Source organism: Paralichthys olivaceus, chromosome 22 (genome assembly GCF_024713975.1).
Source record: "Paralichthys olivaceus isolate ysfri-2021 chromosome 22, ASM2471397v2, whole genome shotgun sequence".
In the NCBI taxonomy this organism is placed as follows: domain Eukaryota; kingdom Metazoa; phylum Chordata; class Actinopteri; order Pleuronectiformes; family Paralichthyidae; genus Paralichthys; species Paralichthys olivaceus.
In genome coordinates this window covers 5,202,531-5,223,484 of record NC_091114.1, presented here as the reverse complement: position 1 = coordinate 5,223,484, position 20,954 = coordinate 5,202,531, and the positions used below count along the sequence as shown (strand labels likewise).

Below are 20,954 nucleotides of genomic sequence, written 5' to 3'. Positions count from 1 at the left end.
ACTAGCTGCTGTGTTCTGAAGTAATCAAAGGCGGGAGAGTGACTTTTGGCTGATGCCAGAGAGGAGGGAGTTACAGTAGTCCAGTCTAGAGAAGACTAGTGCATGACTTAGTTTTTGCAATCCGGGTGTGAAGGTAAGGGTTTGATTTGGGGGATGATTCTGATTTGTAGGAAGCAGGACTGGACTACTTTTTAAAGTTTCGGTTTGAAAGTTAGTGTTGGGTCAAACAGAACTCCTAGGTTTCTGACCATAGGCTTTTAAATGATCAGCAGTCAGCTATGGTTTGCATCCCTCACCTACACAGTTATATTGCAAACAATTTGCTACTCGTTCTTGTCTTGTGACAAGAAATTATATCTGGCAATGTCACAGGAAATTTGATGTTATCTGTCCATATTTGCAGTTTTTTCTCTGGCCGTGATAAAAACACTATATCACTATTTATGAGGGAAGAAAATGTTGAAGCAGCCAGCTTTCCACTTTACAGAAAACTGTTCAAAAACAGCTGCTTAGCTTATTACTGCTCACCACTCTCCAATTCACTTTCATCATCACTTTCTATTATATACATCGGAATATGGCAGAAACCTGGATCCCTGAGGGAGCCCTGCAGTTAACCGGGCTGGACTCCACATGTCAGGAAGGCATTCCTCCTCCCTCCGCCTTAAAGCGAGATGCCGTGACCTCAGGCGAGCCTCTAGCTGCAGAGTGGAAGAGACAAGGAGAGGCAGATCTGTGTTCAGGGAGTTAGGGCGTCAACTTCAAACACATACTGTCCTTTTCATAGCCTGTGGAGATGTTTTAACAGGGTCTACCATGAACAGATGCTATTTTCCCCAATAGGCCAGACTAATCTAGGTTTATCAGCTGCTGTAATTCATACATGTCAAAAGCTCAACACCACTCTTTACACCATGAACTTGGTATTTTTTTATGCCTTTTGTTTGATATCATTTTAAGCAAACACTTCAACATTGTGTTGTATATACTGAGTGGTGTCGCGATATGGAATTTGGGTGCCACGATTATTGTCAGAGGAAATATCACTGTTTCGCAATTTTCACGATTATTTATACTATAGTAGGAAAAAAGACACACAACAAACAATATATAGCTAATAATATAGCCAATGAACTCAAATATTTATTGTTATCATCAACAGGGTCACACAGAAATTATGTAACTCGTGAGAGGCAGGACACCATAGTTAGATATCATAGATTTTACAATTCTTACGGTTATAAAATCATGACGTTATCGTGAAATCGGTTATAATCCCTCATACTGAGAGCCATGCACGTGCTATTGTCTACTGAAATCCTACATTGATATAATGGATAGCATATGAATAGGTTTTATTTATATAAAATTACATTTCACACTATTAATGAAAAAAAGAATGTGACGTACCTTTTGAAATGACCTGGTTATTTGCATTCACTCTTCAAAATATGATTTGATCATATCTAAATAACAAGTGTAGACAAACACGTACTAGTTGCTAACACAAAAATCATTATGTTTTGAACATATCCATTCAACATTCAGACACCTGGAGGAAAAGGTAACCCTGAGATTTAACAACTGTTTCAACATCCTCTGACAGCAATAACTTCAAACAAGAGGTTTTGTTAGTTACACAATATTCAGTCCAGTCAAAGTTTTTGACAGTTCTCTGACAGACCCACTTCAGCTCAGCTGTAGGTTTAGGATGAGCGGTTGTAAACAGCGCTCTGAGCTCAATCCAAAGCATCACTGCAGGGTTAAGGTCTGGGCCACTCCAAAAGATGAATTTTCTTGTTTGAAGTTCTATAGTAGATTTAGTTCTATGGTTAGGGTCATTGACCTTGTTTCAGCACCCAGTTTCTATTGATCTTTAGCTGGAGGACAACCACTTTGACATTATCCCTTAAGATACCTTGATAAACTTGGGAATTCCTTTTCCTTTTTGTGATGGTGAGCTGTCTGGACCAGAGGCAGCAAAGCCGGATCAAAGCAGCCTGAAAATTTGATGCTCCGTCTACTGAACGCCACCTTTGGAGTGATATTAGTATTAGATATAGTTGGTATGCGATCCTGACTGTTTTTTCTTCCCAAACAATTTTCAAAAGTTTCAATAGCGTGCAAAACTGATTTTTTTATTCATTTGTGACTGCCATTTTATTTTTTGAAAATGGTATTGAGCCAAGGTAAATATGGCAAACTACCATTGACGTTTCAAGTTTCTATTTTATGATCATACCTTCTGCATTTTGTTAGAACAAAAAACTTGTTTTCTTACCTTTACAGAAGATGATACAATATGTTTTCATATTTTCTTATCAGGCTTTCCCTTATTGCATGCTCTGCCATTGTCTGCAAATTCTGAAAGCTTTAGCTGCATTTGTACTGAAAGTATAGTGCTTCTTTCTTTCAGTTGAAACATTGCATTCCTTTGGGTAGCAAAAGCATTCAAGCACATTTTAAATAAAATTTGACCTTATGGCTCAAAAGGTAGAATGCAGGACTTGTATGAATTATTTTAATCTTAATGCTTCACAGATGCAAAGGATTAACTTGTCCTGTATACATGACAAGTATAATGCTATAGATGAGGTTGTTGCCTTTAAGGTGCCCTGAGCAAATTCCATAGATAACCTTATCAGCAATACAGCGGACAGAATCTAAGTCATGTCTTTAAGGCTTCACCAACCAACGACACTGATAAGTTTAATGAAGCCCCCATAGTCTTCATTGTATCTCATTACTGTTGGTCTTCATCAGAGAGACTGTGCTACATTCATCTAAATCTATACACTTAATTAAAAACTATAATATAATGCAAGGAATGTTGTAAGCAGCAACTCATCACTATAATGGAAGTTAAGGGGCACATTTTTAAGGAAATGTACTGAGTAACAGTATTTGGGGTTTTAAGGCATTTTACTTGTTCTATAATTTTATTAACATTCTTGCGTAGCCATCTTTAAAATAGTAGGGATGCATTTTCTTGCTATACAACACTTTACTAGAGCTAATCCAATCTCATTATTGAATGTCTACACCAAAGTCCAGGAGGTGGACAAATTCAGTTATTAGGAAACTATTTGTTGTGCATTTCAAGAATATCTATAAATGTTTAGTCATTTCAGTTTATGATCTGCTGATGTTCACTCAATCAATAATCCAACATTTTTGAGCTGGTGTTTGTTGCGTTTGAGAAACAGAGATGACTTCTAAGAAACAAAAGACAACTGCTCCAGATGAGAGTCCACAACCCCCCCTTTTTTTGCCCTTTGTTGAGCTGTATGAAAACTATAAGTTAAGTTGTCTGACTGAAAGTAGTCAGTGAATGTTAAGATCAATGAAAGCACTTGTTTTTACTTAAAAATGCGTGGTGGTGGAGGATGTCTGTGGGATAGATGCAATCAAGTAAGAGCCTTCCTTGGATGCTGTCAATCTGATTTTCCGGTCTACCACCATCTTTAACCTTTTTTCTCAGGTGAGTCCGCATTGGTTTGAAGGTCCCCGCCGGCGTGATCTGCCGTCACATGCAATTAAAGCTTGCTCTCTACCCTTGCCGTCACTCTAGGAGTGGAAAAGTGAGTGAGAAGTCTGGCTCACACATCCCAGTGACTTGTCACTTGCTATCCATCGCGTCTATCACTGAGCTGTAGGAGAAACATATGGCCAAAACTAAAAAGGAAAAGATGTCCTTGTTGCAATAAGTGCTTAAGTGCGTTGAGACCTTGTCAGTGCAGCATTACGATTATTCAAACATAACATACAGTATGTACAGATGAGACGATTATTGACATTTATGACACTTGTGATTCAATAGTATGTCTAACAACACATGGCTGGAGTACATTAGACAGCTTTTCTAACAAAGCCGATCAATAAAGATATTCTCTGATGGCTTGTTTTCACTCTGTAGCATCAGTGCCCTAATATACTCACGGCAATTGCTGAAAATTTCATATACATAGATTTTTGAGTGTATCCGGTGCGTCACTTAATGCAATTTACTTCCTTTTCATTCCTTCAGGGTCTGACTATTTGTGTACGCCGTTAATTAAGAGACAGGTGGCTCTCCAGAAGCTGCAGTCACTAGAGAAGGTTGGTCGTTTGATCAGCCACACAGTCAAACGTGTTCCATTTCAATATCAGCAACTCCATCCTGCCATTTGTGGGCAAACTAAGACCTTACCTGCACAGATAAATGTCTTCATATTTAAAGATTTGAATATTGAATATCTAAGTAATTCAAATATAACAGTAGTTGGAATAGTTTGCTTAAAGGAATTTGCCATGAGGATATTGGACTGAAAAGGGCATTGGGATCTAAAGTCATTATAATGCACAGTGTAGAGGACAATATGTTGGCAAGGAATTGTGGTGGGGAATAAAACTTTGTAGGAAATATCTTTTATGTATGATTGCACATTAAAATGCTGCAGTGTTGGCTCAGCAATTCCTTTCCTGCCTTGCTCAGATGCATTGCTATGTTTAACTCTGAAATTGCTCTATATTACTCACTTTTTATTAAAACACTTAGTAATCATGAAAGAACACAAATGTGAGCAGTCCATTTCCATCCCCAATTTTACATTGGATGCTGTGGGCTATATGTCTGTTTGTATTGCTTTTATTGTTTATTGTCTCCTTTTTTGCTTGCTTACTCTCTATATACTAGCAGCCACTACAACTGCGTTTTTTCCATTGGGTTTAGTAGTAGTAGTTTTGAAGGGTCACTAGTGAAACCAAATAAATCAGTAGGTTTGCAAGTCATACACCAGCAAAGTCATTTTTGCATTAATATAAAACTTGCAACATTTTGGAATCATGCCTTTACATTGTATTAATTCAATCCTCCGAGGAGTTATTCCTCACGTTCATTGTTTGCGTTTATCACAGTCCAGCAACTTGAGTCAGTGTGTCCTTTCATAGCTTCTGCAACCTAAACCTGAAGGAAGCAAACCTAGGCTTGGTTTTCATTGCACCCACGTGTGCAAGGATGTAGAAAGAAAGTCAACAGAGAGGGGAAAGAGAAACCCAAACCCAACCCTCCTCCCTCTGTTCCGGCAGACTCTTAATTTTGTTCAGCGACCCCAGGCTGCTGGTGAAAAAGATGACTGACTGGATTGGGACTGATAAGAGATCCATGTATCAGGTGACCCCCTGTGGTCCTCTATTGGACAACTTGTTTGTGCATTGACTCCGAAAGGAGATATGTGGGAGGTGGAGAAGAGATGGTTCAGGGGGGGAAAAAAAACAGCATGGTGTAAAAAAGGCGTGAGAGCATAGAGTGTTGAGACTGTGGGAAAAACTTCTCTATTCCTGAGCCCCTGCCCTCTTCCCGGGACTCCACTTCAATCAAGCACCTGCCAGCTGAGCTTCAAAAGAGGACTGTAATCCCCCTCCCTTCACTTGCCAAAGACCCCTGCCTCTGTAATATGACAATATTGATAAATGGAGTGGAGAAGATTCTGATGCCTCCTATCGTGCCCCATAACCCTGGCTGAGTGTGTGGCTTATGACACTGTTGATGCAGGTAAAAAAAAAAAACCCTGCTCTACAGTAAGCATGTCAAGGAAAAGGCCTTGATCACAACATGTGGGACTCAAACAGGCCCTAAGAGTCTACTTAAAGGAGCAAAGCTGCCATCATCGCTGATTTCTGCACAAACAGGGTGGCATTCATTATTAGTTTATAGATCTCCTGTGAACCACAGTGGTTCTATGACATTTATTTATTTATCTAGCCTCCCAAACAGACGGGACCACCTATGGAGTTAATACAGCGTCGGCGACACCAAATTACTCGGAAATGAGGTCTGATTGCTGATGTGCTGCTGCTGTAATGCCGTCACTCAAGTTGCAAGCTGTTTGCGCTTGTGGCTCATCAGAGCTCTCCCGCCTCGCCGCTAAGCGAGACTTGACAACATCAAGGATAAAACTTCTGCTTTATTTATTTATTCATTACATTGCTTTTAATTTGACTAGGGCATTTTTTTATGAAATAAGTGGGCTTATGGAGGAGCTGTGGCCCTCTGACACAGCCTGTCCGAAAGCATGAGATATAAAGTAGTTCCCTTACTGTTCTCACTGACTAAACTACAATTAGACCCATGTTCTCTGCATTGGGCATAATTTCCTTACCTGTCGAGTGCCATGTTGTACAGAAAACAGGGCAGTGAGTGATCGAGGTCACAAATAGGATTGCCAGTAATGTTTCACCGGCAAGGTTGAGATAAGAAAATGGTGCTAGTAATGCAAGAGTTGTTGCCAAAGGTGGAAGCTCATCAGTCATACAGCAGAGCATGGGGACATGCATTGAGATGGTGCATGCAGAGAGGACAAAGATGTTAAGAGGGCTGGTTTGTGGACAGAAAAACACTGCATGACATAACAACTCAACTGTAGTAGTGACCCAATTGTCCCATGCCTCAAAAAGGGGCTTCTGTCTCTGATGGATTGCCCAGAGTGATATTTGTCAGGGAAAATATAGCAGCTTCAGGGAAACACTGTGAGTGCTGGGGGCAGCAAATAGTGATGCCAGCCTGTAGATTGTGTGTCTGCAGGAAGGCATTGACTAGCAACCAGGGGATGTATGTGGGGAGTGGAAGTCTGAATTTTGTCTCAGTGGTGAGACTCTCAGCCCCACTTGTGTCTCACAGGCAGATTGACAGATGGTAGAAAAAACATCACACTAAAGGAACAGCAAAGAAACTTAAAATATGATAGTCTCTGACTATGTGGAGACATTTCACTTTTTTCATTGGTAAACTCATGTTTTACCACACAGACATGAACCTTAATGGCAGTTTTCAGTTTTATTAAAAGCATCAATATGATGATACAATAATGTGATGCATGAAAACACACTATATTTTTGCACTCTGAAATGATTATTGTAATTATTTAGTCTTTACATGCTTTTTGAGCAGTCGTCACAAAATAGCACCACATTTATTCACAGCCATCCTTCTCAGCAAAAGGACTTAATCACGCATTTCCATAAACACACAAACATATTGACACACATCTCTTGCGTCACTGCTCACAAACTTAGCAGTGAAGGTAAATATTGACTCACAGTCTTCTTGTTAAAGGGCTTTTTGACTATTGGAGCCTGAAAAGGACATATAGTACGCTATTTGTAAATAGTAGAATGCCACGGGCAGTGTGTGCTGGTGATTATGGATAGCCTCTATCTTTTCCCCTCTCCACCAAGTAGGCTTATTGCCAAGGGGCGACTTAAACTGAAGGGTGGGTTCAGATTGGAGGTCATTCTGGATGTTAGGAATTACATGACTTCACAGTCAGTGCAGAAACGTAGTTCCTGTGAAAATAGGGTTAATCTTGTTATGCCAGGAGTTCATGCCAAGTTTATACAATGAGCACAGCTTCTAGTCTCATTTTCACTGCCAGCTGTTGTCTCTGTATTCCACTAAGCCGTGCATTTATTTGAATCATCTTTCACAGCTCAGAGATACAATAAATGCATTGCCTTCCCCCGCATGCTTGTTGTTTAGCCTTGTTTAATTTAGGTCCATCCATTGCAACAAAGTCATACAAAGTCACCAGTAGCATTGCAAATTGTGAAATACTGTAAAATTAGACTTAGCTCATGAATATGGAAGAAAGGACAAGAGAGAGTAGAGTGCAAAGATAAAAGAAATCACAGTCCCAAAGAGAATTGTTCGGCTGTTCGCATGTCTGATCAAGCTTAAAAATGCTATTACTCTATTGTCACAGGAGCTATTCTCTCTGGTTTAACTCCAGAAGATGCTCTGACCCTTTCAACACTTTACCACATCAGGTCTATTACGTGCCGACAGCTCACCTTTCCCTTTTCCTGCAAGAGGATAATGCCAACTCCCCATTTTATTGTGATGAAAAGGCAGAGCTGGCTTTAGTGTGATTCCATTTCCCCTGCTTTTGGAGCTTCTATAGGCAGATCCTTGACAGTACTTTACTTGAAAGCAATCACCAGGAAGGACTGTTGCTTTAGTGTGTGATTGAATACCAATAAATCTGACCCTCTTTATATCCCTTTGAAAACCGAATGGTGGATGGATGCCAGCTTGTATAGACAAGAAAGTGGATTATCTTCCTTAGTGGACCTTAAACTACATGATCCTGCATCATGACTCAAAGCTTCCATCAGAGACATTTTGACTGAAGCCAATGCTGTAATTCATATAATTCTTACAGCAATTATAATATTTCAGCAATTGGGTGGGTCTCTGTTGTTAGCCCCAGTGAAGCTCCTGACCCAATTATCTATTTCTATTCATTTTGTCTTGATTTGTATGTTTGATCTTGGCTCGTATGCATATAAAACAAGCACAGACAATCACCTTCTGCATTTGTAGACTAAAACATAATGATTTAGTGAAGAAAGGGCAGATGGGGCAGGAATTAATTCCATGTTTTATTTGTGCTGTTAATGACAAAGACAGTTTTGGCCCTTGAGAGGGAAGAGCAATTGAACAGGCAAGATCTGGACTAAAAATAAACATATTCCCATGATGCCTCCATGGCAATGAGACTTAATAGTTCCTCCCACAGTCTCGTAATGAATGATCAACCTGTTATTATCCCTTTATTTCTCCCACTTGGGTTGTTTATAAAGATCTATGACGATGCTGGATTTTTACCAAGGTGACACATTCTTTATTATACTTATTTCACACACAAACATGCATGCAGGGGAGAGAGACAAACAAACCCACCCTCATCCGGACACAGATTATACACGCGCTGATGGGCAAGAGATGGATCTGTTTATTTCTTTCTGTCTTTAGCCAGGTAACTACTGTGATATGGCCTGGTTTTTCCAGGTGATGTGTGTGCAGGCCTGTGTATATGTGTGTGTTGTCGCTCTGCACAGGTGGCGGGCAGCAGGGATGGGAGCAGGCCAGTGAGCAGGTAGAATACCACTGAGGTGGAAATAACACAGACTGGACTCCTCCGCTGTTTGGAGAGGCCTGGTGTGAAATGTTGCACGTAATGCTGACCGCACACTGTTCCTCCCCCTGCGCTGGAAAAAATCTGGTACAGGTGTAGCTGTGTGTTGTTGTATATCTGGGGAAGACATACAAGTAGTCACTAACATGAAGGCACAGAAGAGCAAAGAAGAAACATCCATGAACAATACTACACATGCATGAACAAAAAGTAGCAGTTTCTTTTACTCTAACAGACATTAACCATCCTAAACATTTGACTCACCTCTCACACACCTCTCTCAGGAAATTCTTTGAAATGTGGAACAGATTTCTTATACATCCAGTTGTCCTCTCCAATCATGATCCCATCTGATTGATAGACATTTGAAAACTGCATGGCTGCGATTGGTAGGCACATAACTCTTAATTTCAAGATCCAACAATTAAAATGGAAACAAGTGATACATTTATCCCTGACATTTCATTGATATGAGGAGCTTTGGAATGTTGCCTTGGAAGGGAATTCATTAAGAGATTGTATCTTTTCATAAAGAAAAAGAAGCAGGGTGAAGAGGAAAATGAAATAAATTTAACAGAAATCTCGATATAAACCCACTGTCAAATGAATATAACAATGAATTATGGACCAAAGTGTAAGCAAAAATGAATTGACTAACTAAAGCGAGCAACACTCGCTATGCTGGCATCAAGATTTTAAGACTAGGGGGTGGCTTTAAATGCTGTGTCTTGTATTTGATTATCAAATAACTAAATACAAACTTTAACAGATTGATAACATAATCTGAAAGTGATCCTTTACATTGATCAATGCATAGATTCTTAGAATAATATCAATCTTTGCTGCATGTCAGAGGAGGAAGAAATCTATCAGTATAAGCAAATCACTATGATAACATCTCCAGGACAACCAAATGCTTTAATAGAATCTCTCCCCCCTGCTTTTGCAGGTATATCAAGCATCTTCTCACAGTGGAAGCTTTTCATCCATGTTTAATTATTTCCATTTTACCATGTGATCAGAAAGCTGATGCACACTGGTCTCATAAAAAATCGAAAATCATCTGATAACATAAGGAAATTGTTCAGTCTTAGTCCAGTAGTTTACTGTAGATGTGTAGCAATAGTCTCCAATCACAAAGTGGCCTGTTATTTTCAGTGCTTTACAGATATATGGGTTTGGTCAAATTTTTATGCAGCGGATCTGGGTGATCTATTCAAAGCCCATGGCCTCAATAGGATCCAATGACCTCATTTCAAAATCTTTCATCTTATATTGAGGAACAAAACATGAATGTCCAGCCACAGGACTTTTATTAAATCTACTTATTGAACCATTAGCTGAGGAAACAGGATCTGAAATGTTCATAAATAGGTGTACAAATTCAAATGGATATAATAATATTGCACTGTGATCCTTTACCTTTCCAAAAACAAATTATCTTGTTTACATCAATCAGATTATTACTCACTCTCAGGGTTCAAAGTAACCTGGGAAAAATGTGAGTTGTTGCCTTCAAACAGAAGCTGCAGTGCAATGTACAAAAATTAAATAGCATCAAAAGAAAGAAAAAACACATTTAGGGTTGAAAATCACAAAGGTCCTGGCCTTTGACCATATGATCTCATTCTTAGATGAGATTTTTAAACTTAAAGTATCATCATTTGAATGCTGTCTATTGAAAAGACTTTGAAAACTTGTTCAATAAAATATAGTTCAATATTTTCACACAATATTAAATGAAAGCAACATCAATCCATTTATGACTAGAGGATGATATCTCCTGGAATGATAGATGAAAAGTCAAGGCTGCCCCTTGTACAAATCTCAAACTAAGGCAATTTGAAAGACGTAACAGATTATATCACGCATTGTCACAGCTGTAGAAATGGGAATAAGGGACAACTGCACATGCTTTGTGTTGCTGAAGGAACTCTGCTCCATCTGCTGTGGGACTGCATTAAGGATCTTTGGCTTGGCAAAACAATCCAACCAGTGGTCAACTCTAGTCACACACCACAATCAAGTTTACTGGGAAATTAACATTATTAATTATACATTATATATATGTATATTATTTATTTTTCTTTATTTATGTACACAAAATAAATTGAGTTGGACATTAAGATAACACTTAAATGACAGAATAGAGTACAAAGTAGTTTGCCTTTTCAATGAAGTATACATTTGATCATTTAAAAACACAGATCCCATAACAAAATATTACCTGTCCTCCATAATATGGAATGGAATAAATGGAAAACACTGGTTGGCTGTAAGGTGGGAACTCAATATTAATAAAACACTGATTTCTCTTTATATCAGGCACAACTTATATCTAGGTCAAAACAACATACAGAATGTTATTTATAGAAAATAGGCTATACATGCTGTGTGTTGATTTCCTCTCAGAATTGAAAAGTATTTATTGTTAATTCAAATATTGTGGCTTTTTAGTATTTTATCACTGTGTCCGTCCACTGTCATCATCCTTTGACCTATTGCTCCTGACCAAAGCCACCACACAGTACGCACCTGAGCAACACCTTTTTAATAGACTGGTGCTACTGCCATAAATGTCCTATTTCTTCCCAGGTTTCTGTTTTGAAGCAGTCTCAAACTGATTATATCAAGCACTGGCAGCAGACAGATGAAGGACAGCTTGAGAAAATCAAACACACTTACCAGCTGGTAAAAACAGTAAATTCTAACACTCACGCTTGACGGCCTGAGTTGCTGAAACATGTATTATACGCTTGACTCTTTCTGACCTGCATACATGAGTGATCAAGCTTTTTGGAGTGTGAAAGTGGCTACGAGCAGGAGGCAAATAAAGGAGACCAGTCAACTCCCTTCTGTTCCGTCTCCTCCAAAGCCCTTCTTTTGTTCTTAGGTTTTTGGCAGCGTGTCTCGAGTCCAGTCAACTTTCACTGCAGTGATTTGTCTGTGACACATCAGTAGCTCACAGAGCTGCTCAACACTCTCATCTTAGAGCGTTTAGGGGGGAGAAGTGACTGCCAGCAATAGGTATCCTGTAAGGCCTGCCTTTGGTTCAAGTTGTCACTTCAGAGGCAGTTCTCACCAGAAAATAAGTCCACTCTAACTAGCAGACAGAGAGAGATCGATAAACAGGAAGGCAGGCAGCTGGCCATGCAGAGTATAATCCCACCAACCAGCTGTCCTCGATACTTCATCCTTGATACTTCCTCAGCTCTTATACTTCAACATCAGGTTAAGTTAACATTCCTTTTGAATAATGATGTTAAAATGATACTGATAAATACAGTTGGCCATTAAACATGTTGAGGTTGCAGAGTATGAATAAAATTGTCATGTTCACGTGCAGCAAAATTTAACAGCACCAGAAGTAGAGAAAAGCAAGAAATCAAATAAAAGGGAAAATGTAATTCTAAAAAGAACACACACACACACACACACACACACACACACACACACACACACACACAGTATGCTATCATATGTGGTTTATATGCAAATAACATTTCCATTAATCGTTTTAATGTTGGATAGATATCATCACCTGCTCCATTACTGTAAATATGTAGACATCCTGAGTCTGTGTTCATCCATAGCTCATTTGGAATTACATACAATATGGCCTGCTGCATTTTGCTGTCTGTGAAATAGTTTTTAGTCATTTTCAGTTGAAAGGCTGTATGTCTGACCTGCCACCCATCGTTTCACTTCTTTATCCTTTATGTATTCCAGCGGTGCCTGTTCCCCTGTGCTCCCAGTGGAGGCTTCCTGTTTGGTGACTCACTTACCCCCTTGCTCATATACAAATCTGCACACTGTCCCTTTACATAACACCCACAGCCCATTTCACTTCCACTCTGTTGAACAAGACTGAAACAATGGCTGGGTACACCCTCCACCCCACCTTCTCCTCCATATTCCCTCACTATGGTTCAATGACTGCTGTCTCATTGAGGGATGGAAAAGAGCCTATGTGCCTGTTGCTACATTCATATACAGGAATGATGAATGTTTTCCTCCGATGGGGGAAAGCGAGGGGCTGAAGATGAGGTCAAGGGTTGGGTAGGGACAATAATGCATAAATTTCAGGCAGAAATGCATGTCCCGAATCCAGAGCACGAGCTCGAGCCCTGTTCTGGGTACAGCAGTGCTACAGGCCAAACTCATTTCCTCAAACAAATTTTGCCATTTCTGAAACATTGAGGCTGGAGTGTGTCTCTCACACTCTCTGTGTCTGGCAAACACAAATCCCATTTATTTTCTGGTGCAAAACTTTTTTAACAAAGCTTTGTATAGCAGACGGAGAGCTTTATGAGAGATGGTGTTGGTGTCAAACTAATCCCGTTGGTGTATGTTAACTTGGCATCGTCAGACCAATTAGCATTTGTGAATGAGTCCTGACAATGTCTTAATTTTTGATATCCAACAGGCGTTGTCAATGGTCGCAGACCAAAAGGCCTCGTGGCACAATTGGATTGACCCACAATAAATCGGAGCAATGAAACAGGTGAAGCACCAACAAATGCTGTTGTTTTGCTGGTTGTGAATGTGAATCTCTGTTTTAACCTTTAGTCTCAGGCTGTGTTCACACCAAGCATTTTAGTTTGATTTCTTTTTTTTTTTTACATTCACTGGGGCTCACAACAAGGCCAGATTCTAACATGGGTAGCATCAAATACCTGCTCATAGATGACTGAAAGAGCAAGATTAAGTCTTTTACAGGAGAAAGGGTAGTGTGCGTCATTAATAGTGAGAATGTATTCTGAACCAAGTACAAGGATGCTTAAATGCAGGGGTTGATGGGTACAAAACGACAGGTGATGACATGCAATAGCTTTTAGTTACTCATCCATGGAGGGCCAAGCAAATCAAATTGAATCAAGGGCAAACCACAGTCAAGACTGATTCACATATCCTGCTATTAGCTCATGTGCTCTTGAAATAAAATGAAGACTGCAGCCAAGTCCATCATGTTAACCCAAAGCAGTATTCTGAATAATGTTATTCCCATTCTCATAATTCTTTGCTTGAATCTCTTTCACTTTTATGACTATTTCACTGATTTTTACTGGTCTGGCTATGTATGTATATGAATATGTAGTTGTATATTGTTTTAGAGAAGTGCTGTAGATATAAAGTTATTATTACTTGATTCCCTTAAACATGAGTTATGGAATGCAAAACGGTGCTAGAAGCTGCTTGAGGTAATTTACATTAAGATTGAAAAACAATAGACTTTGTAATAGCTTTCAAGTCGAGATCTATCTTTTCTCGTCAACGTCTATCTTCCCTGCAATATTGTATTTCCAGTTCTTTCAGGGCTGAACCCAGTGGCCCACAGCAGCAGCCATCGCCCACCCTGGCCCCTTATTTTTCTGACATTAAAGGCAATAAGATAATGAAGCTCCTGCTAGTAAAGAGCAGGCTAATAAACCTCAGGGCCATCCAGTAGGCCACATAATGACTGTGATAGCAGTAATTCAGTTTATGACTAATTAAGAGAGAGATGATTTGATAGTGAGGGTTTTGGAGGCCCCATTCTTGTTTTGAATTAAGTCTATCCACATATCAGTAAACAGATACTTAATATTGTTGAAACAGAATCAAAAAGCATTAGTTACCTACACATTAGTAATATATGTTTTACTTGTTCCACCAGACTAGACAATATACTACAGTGGGTATATTACATTATGAGCAGACCACGCTTTATAATGTTATTGAATCAAATATTTGTAATTATCCTCATCTAGATGCATGAGTGCATTTACTCCTCAGCTGACCATCATACTACACCCCTGTGCAATGCCAGAGACCAATGTACTCTGTAGAATAATGTAACTCCCTGACATACTGCATTGGGTTTTTACAAGTAACACTTTTATGTTTGATGCAATCGAAAAGCAACTCACCAGTTCCCTTGGACACATCCACCCAAAAGCCACCGGCCCTGGCTGACAGACTGTAATGTACACCTTATTTTGACATTCTTCACTTACTGACTGCAGGGAGCTGCACCAATGTAGGCTCACTACCATCAACAGCTCCTGCCTCAGAGTGTGGTGGCATTTTAGGAGATCTATGAGGGTGTTTATGAGCAGCTTGAAAAGGGCATTTTGCAGATTTATGGATGACAAGGCTAAATGATCTATGGAAACCAGGGGGGGGCATTGATGTTGATTGGTAATAGTGTGTTTGGCAGTGTATGCTCTTGTGTGTGTTTAAGAGGGGTGTGTCCATTCTTCCCAATCCCGGGGTATTAGGGACTTTCCACAGTGCACATTTGACAAGGGGGGGGGGGGGGTAAATGAATAAATAAAAAGGTCACGTCAAGCCATTTTCATAAAAGCTCATTAACTTTTATTTGCGGCAAAAGATGCCCGTGTAATTAGAATAACAGTGATTGAGCTAATGAAATTACAATAAGTAGTGGTGATGTGGAACCAAAAAATAATGACGCACAGCTTACGCATGTCTGAGACTTAACTGCACATTACTGGCAGGTGACCTTTCAAGGAGATTGAGGTAGATCCCAGGTGTGTTTTTGTAAGGTGTGGGTTTAGTTTGTATGGTTTGTGTGCATGCATGACCATGTGTGTAGTCAAAGTGTTCACTGAATGTCTGAGCAGAGAGCAGTTTTTACTGTTGCTCTGACCTTTATTTATTGGCCCCATCATTGTGTGGTGGTGAAGAAGTAGAACAATATATGTTCTACAAATGGCAAGTTATCGAAATGGTTTCCCCACATATTGCTCAATAAAAATGAATAAATCAGGAGCTTGGGCTTGTCATTTATTAGCTGGGTTAATAGAGAGGCTTCAGTCACAGTTGCTCAGGCTCACAAAATTCAGTGCAGGTCCACTTTTCTGGCCTGGTGGTGTCATGCTCTAAGACAATGGAGGTTCCCACCACAGCCAAAACAATCTGAGTATACAGCATAATTTCAACTTGAAAAGATTGGAATCCAGCTGTGAAGTGTGCTTGGTGTAGTGATGCAGGAGATGTCTCTCACTCCCAAGCCCGACGTTATCCCACTTTGTGGTTGACATGATTGGACGTTAGGGCTCTGCTCCCATATATTATTGAAAGCAGGCAAGTATAGGTTTCACCGCTTTCATTAGCAAGAGAAGCCATTAATGATGAATGTTAGCTGATCCCACGTTTTCAAGAGGTCAATGAGTAAGGCTCTCTGAAAAACAGTAATCAATGGTCAGCCAGTTTATTCACCTCAATCGTCTGTTATCTGTCTGCGACCTTCAGAAGTGGAAGTCATTCAGGTGGGCCAGTGATGCTGAGACATGAAATCAAAGGGATATTTTCATTAAAACTAAAAAGAATGTGTCTAATTGATGAATTAGTGAGTGAAAAAGGGATGTTATGTGGATAAGATCGTACGCCTGAAAGTCGCTTTGACACCAGCAATGTGTTGTTCCGCCACCTCATCTTTCTAACCTGCGTGATACGTGGCTCGGTTCCATAGATATGAGGGAGATATGTCAGCCTCCCTGTCTGCTCACTGTGTGTTCTGATAGCCTGGCAGCCTGGTTGTTTGTTTACTCCCTGTCTAGGTCAAAGCAGATGCCCTCACTCTTCTTCTCTGCCTTCCCACTCTCACTGAGCCTCTGTGAATCGTTGTCTCTTGCATTCATATTGTGCTGACCTTTTCAGAGAACTGTATATGCTATAAAGTAATGTCACAACACTCAATTCTCAAATCCTGTGCAGGTCATCTAAAGAAGCTAAGGGTTGTCTCCGGTGGTGGGCAGACACATTCACTTGTTCTTTTGATAAAGACATGAAGGAGAACAAGTCTCATGGCTTTGAGAAAGCATTTTGAATCCCAATGTTGAGGTCAGTTTGCTTTCAGACCCTGTGCTCTATACAGCTTTATTGCCTGTATTCACACTACTGTAAGAAAGATAGTTTTGAGTGAATGGTACAAAGAAACAATAGATAAAGACCAAGTTTACCATAGTGACCTCTGTGACTTATTTCAGCAGGGTGGTGCAATGGTTAGCACTGTGGCATTGTTAGGCAAGAAGCCCTGTGCACAGGTTTTCTCCAGGTACTCCAGCATCCTCCTACAGTCCAAAGACATGCAGAGTGGGGTTAGTTTGATTGGACACTCTGAATTGACTGTGCATCATAGGTGTGAATGGTTGTTTGTCTCTGCATCTCAGCCCTGAGATGTGCTGGCAGTCTGTCCAGGATGTACCCCGCCTCTTTTATTCAATGTATGGGTGGAGGTTTTAGGGGTGGTATACTGGGTTTATATTTTGTCATTTTCTGCCATGTTATGTATTTTGCACTACAATTGCAAATGCACATTCTTGTTTTTTCTTATCGCACACAGAAGGGAGCTCCACTACCACTGACACCTGATAAATTACGTCACTCCCACACGTTACATACAGGCGACAGGGTCACATTGTGTTGATCCTCACTGTCACAGATCTTATTGAAATTCTGCAAATTCTAAATTTATTTTCCACAGGTTTCTTATTTGACCAAATCAGCATGCTAAATTGCCTTAAGGTCTGTGATGGTGCAGCCCAGAAGTGTGATTATTTCACATTGAATCACCCACTTGGCTCATTTGACCTAATGCAGCACTGTCTTAATCTGATGCTAATGCTAAATTTAAACCAGTTCATGCTCATTAGAAATATTTAATTGGATAATGTTATTCCCAGTTTTTGGCTGGTATATTTGTGGTATGTCAGATCATGAATGAGGTGGGGACTTGAATACAGAGGTGGAAAAAATCTTATTACAGTAAATGTGAAGAATATACTATTTTCGCCCCAATTTCATGCTCACATGCAGGTTGCGCAGCACCACAGTTTACAGCTCACACCCCCAAACAACACCATGGTTGTTACTACTATCTCTGAAAATGAATCACATTATATTTACTAATTAACCTACATAATGGCTACGCCTCCCAAAACACATGTTGGCCAGGCCTTTACCTCATACCTCATATTTTGAGCCATGCACATGCATATTTTGAAAATATTGTTTTTCCCTTTCATAAGAAATGTCTATTTACTTTACCAATAGAGAGAGAAAATGTCGAATTATGTTTTTAATTTTGCAATACTCTGATATTATGTCATCATATCCCTATATGTTTGACTATTATCTTGTGCTGAATGTTAACAGTTAAATGATTCATTTGATCAAAAGATTTAAAGAGTACATTCATAAGCTATAAAATGCATGAGGAAATATTTGGGAATGATAATGTCCTGCAGATGAGCTTGTACCGGGAGAAAGATTATCCTCTTGATTATTTTCTGAAATATTTCATGAACATGGCTTTGATGTTCCGCTTGACTACGAGGATTTAAATCCTGCAGATGAGAACCTTACTAGCTGCTTTTTCATTTTGTCTTCTGCTGATGTATTCAGAAATGTTCAGCAGACCTGAATCATTTGAAGCCTGAGCGTTATGCATCACCGCAAAGTACACAACCTTGACTTGCAGTCAATAAGGAAAGTCATCATTGTGACATCATCATCCCATCCGTCTGAAACATTTAACAAACTCGTGGATTCTCTGCCTCATGGACCCCCTCAGATTATTTTACACACATACATCAGTGTTATGTGCTGGAGTTGAAGCTCAATAATAACATGTTAGTGTTTTAAGAAAATAAGTATAAAGTACAAGCTACACTTTATGTTTCATTCTTTATGTAAACCAATTTTTTCTTTTCAAATGGATTCATGACTTACAGTAAACTCTCTATCTCTCCAAGAGCAATGAAATAGATAAAATACAGATATACATAACCTAAGTTGCCACATAGAACAAAGGTATTACGGTTTTTCCACATCATACCCAAATCACTTTATAATTAAAACAAAAGAGAAATAAAATAAAATAAAATATAGAAATATGCATTACACAACTGATGATTGTGCATATGTAACATACCCAATCTAACATTCCCATCTTTTCAAAAACTTGCATTCTGATTCAACTGCAAATCTAATATGGTGCACTGTAGTGCAAATGTCCCAGCTGTACAGTATTGACTGTAATACAGTGTGTTTCCTAGCAAGCCGTTACGATGTGATTATGTGAAGTTATTCTAGTATTGAGTCATACTTTATGTAAGATAATGTAGGTCATGGCAACTCAAGCTGCCTTCATGTCATGTACATACAATGAGTATTGATCTACTCTCATACACCTTGAGGGGTGTGATGCCCCTCGCTACCAACTGTTTTCAAAAACTTCACCTATTACCTGCATTGTTTTCTTTCTGAATGCATATTTTCACAAGGACGGCAACATTTCTGTTCAAACAGCACTGAGTTAGACACGCTGGCATCTGGGACGATGGTTGAGTAGGAGTTGAAACTGTGAAGCATTTGTTTTGACACTGGCGTGTCTGTTTTTTTCAGAATTTAGGCAGGTTCAGAGTTAGTTGGCTGGTATTTTTTTTGCACTCTCTACATTTTTACCTTTTTTTCTTTCTACATCTGACAGAGATGCAGCCTCTTAAAAATGATGGTACTTGAAAGCTCAGCATTCAATTTTACACTTGTGACAACATCTTTCACATCTCTTTCTCTTTCTCTGAAAAACAGATGAATACTGGACTTGCAGTGCACCAACGCAGACATTCCCTGTATTTGACCTTGCACTTACAACAGTTACTTGCATAGATGGTTTTTTGATATATTTTTATATGTGTGGCTGAAAGGTGCGTTCATACAAAATGAGGTCAACTGATTACAGGGGGTCATTCATAATGGCCTCAAATGTGCTTAAGATGTAACATGAAAGGAACATGGTGTGTTCCATTATGTAAATTCATTTGACCTCTTCAGTGGGTAAATAACCTCGGTGCCTTGACAACCACTGAAAGATGAACATGGCCCAAAACCCAACAAGCAGTTGCTTTTTTAAATAAAAGGATTTACAAAAACAAGTGATTGTTTCCCCCCAACAACGTAAATGTACAAATCGAAAATATATTAATATATCATGAATGTGCAAGCAGTTCAGTTTCCTCAGTATAAAGTTCAGTGTCATCCCAAAGATCCGAAAGTGTGACTTAGATTGCACGATATTTTCATCATGTCCTAATTTTCTGCTAAAAGCAGTAAGCAACTTTTCAGGAAAACTATGAAACACTTGAACTAGAAGTATATACATTATACATATGATTCTGTGCTTTTGTGTAACCTTCAGAAATCCTCCATGATCCCATGCTGTGAACAGATAATAACCCATAAACCTGCAAGACAAGCAGGCAGAAACATATTTGATAGATGAATACAATTATGCATGGCATGACAAAAAAAATGGAATATCAGGTTATCCCAAAAGTAATTTTTATAAAAATACAATTTATAATAGTTTTTATTCCACAAAGATTACTATCAGCTTTCCACTGTGTTCTTTATACCGTATCAAGAGCATTCTGTTGCCTGGAGGCATTAACCAATTACTATTTATTATTTGTATTCCTTTTCATATTTTTTGTTTAAAATGTGCTGTTGTAGAAGACAAACTAATCTCCCTAGCTGGAGAAAAATGATAGGTGTTCTCTACAGCACATGGCTGTGTGCATAACACCTCATCTTTCAAAGCTGTGGAGAAACAAATCAATACTCCTCTGTTGATACAGAAAGCAAGAAATAAAACAAGAATTCCAGCTCACCTGTACTCAAAAGGTTTTGCTCTTTGTTTAGCTTTTGCAAAAAAAAAAAAAAATGTTTTCCGCTTCTGCCTACTCTGTATTTAATTTTTGCACTGTGTACTTTTCTATTTTAGAATCCCTTCGTCCATGTAATCCAGGGGTGTGCTGCTCAGCAGCTCGGGGCCCACCGGGCAGTTCCAAACAAAGTCACATTAGCTTCTCTTCACTTCACAGCTGCGTTTGGCTCGTGGCGAGGGGGGGGCAGGCGTTTTGCTAGAGTACCGTACTCACAAGGCCAAGAATGTAGAGCAGGGATGTGAGTGTTACAACACATTACCTGGAG

At 39.3% G+C, this 20,954-nt stretch overlaps 1 protein-coding gene across 10 annotated transcripts in view; it reads left to right on the top strand.

The window, feature by feature from the left end:
• The window catches only part of nrxn2b (neurexin 2b), a 618,875-nt gene that overhangs the window by 79,948 nt on the left and 517,973 nt on the right, over nt 1–20,954 (top strand). The window lies entirely within an intron of this gene.